Source organism: Palaemon carinicauda, chromosome 2, assembly GCF_036898095.1.
Source record: "Palaemon carinicauda isolate YSFRI2023 chromosome 2, ASM3689809v2, whole genome shotgun sequence".
Classification (NCBI taxonomy): domain Eukaryota; kingdom Metazoa; phylum Arthropoda; class Malacostraca; order Decapoda; family Palaemonidae; genus Palaemon; species Palaemon carinicauda.
In genome coordinates, this window is record NC_090726.1 from 197,279,768 (window position 1) to 197,281,279 (window position 1,512).

A 1,512-nucleotide genomic window follows, 5' to 3' on the forward strand; every position below is an offset into this window, starting at 1 on the left:
TATATACATATATATACGTATATATATATATATATATATATATATATATATATATATATATATATATATATATATATATATGTATATATAAATAAATATATGTATATATATATGTATGTATATATATATATACATATATTATATATATATATATATATATATATATATATATATATATATATATACGTTTGCATGCCTGATATCATTATCGAATTGTTAAAATGTATAGATTGTCAGAAGGAAAGTAGAAAAATTAAATGCTGGTAGTCCTAGTAGTGCAAAATCCTAAATATTGTAGTTTATCGCAAATTATAGTTGAAAATAAATGATAGATACCTCAAGCATTATTATTATTATTATTATTATTATTATTATTATTATTATTATTATTATAACGGCTGGTAGAGGAGGTATTTATAGATTAGTGTAATAACGGAATGATTATTATTATTATTGTTATTATTAATATGATTATTATTATTATTATTATTATTATTATTATTATTATTATTATTATTATTATTATTATTATTATTATTATTATTATTAGAGGGAAAAGCGTTCTTATACCCATTAGCTTTTAGCATCCTGCTTTTCCAACTAGGGTTTTAGCTTAGCAAGTAATAATAATAATAATAATAATAATAATAATAATAATAATAATAATAATAATAATAATAATAATAATAATAATAATAATAATAATAATAATAAAACATTCATTGGGTCAAGACAAAATTGAATAATTTGGCATTATGATCACACGAAGTAACCCACTCAATATTGCATCTGTAATTATTCACAATTTTTCCCATTTTAGGTATATGAATGATTCAGTAATACGAACAAAACATTTTTTTTCATGTTTATATAAAGTGTACCGCGCCCACACGAATGTTCGTTGTATGAATAGAATCGTTAGAATACTCGAAATGTGAACATATATTTCAGGCAATGGATGTCTACCCACGCATGACTTTACCATTGAAGGAGATGGATCAGAAGAGGTTGAAGGGTGGAGAGAGAGAGAGAGTGAGGGGGTGAGTGAGGGAGTGAGTGAGTGAGTAAAAAAACACATCCATTTGAAAAAGAGGTAATGAGGTTGCATGAAAATGTCTCGTTCATGTATTTTTGAGGTACAGCTGGCTTCATTAATTCGGGTACACTGGCTTCTCCTTGGATTCCCGTATATTCGAGGTACAGTTAGCTTCATTAATTCGGGTACACTGGCATCTCCTTGGATTCCCGTATATTCGAGGTACAGTTAGCTTCATTAATTCGGGTACACTGGCATCTCCTTGGATTCCCGTATATTCGAGGTACAGTTAGCTTCATTAATTCGGGTACACTGGCATCTCCTTGGATTCCCGTATATTCGAGGTACAGTTGGCTTCATTAATTCGGGTACACTGGCTTCTCCTTGGATTCCCGTATATTCGAGGTACAGTTAGCTTCATTAATTCGGGTACACTGGCTTCTCCTTGGATTCCCGTATATTCGAGGTACAGTTAG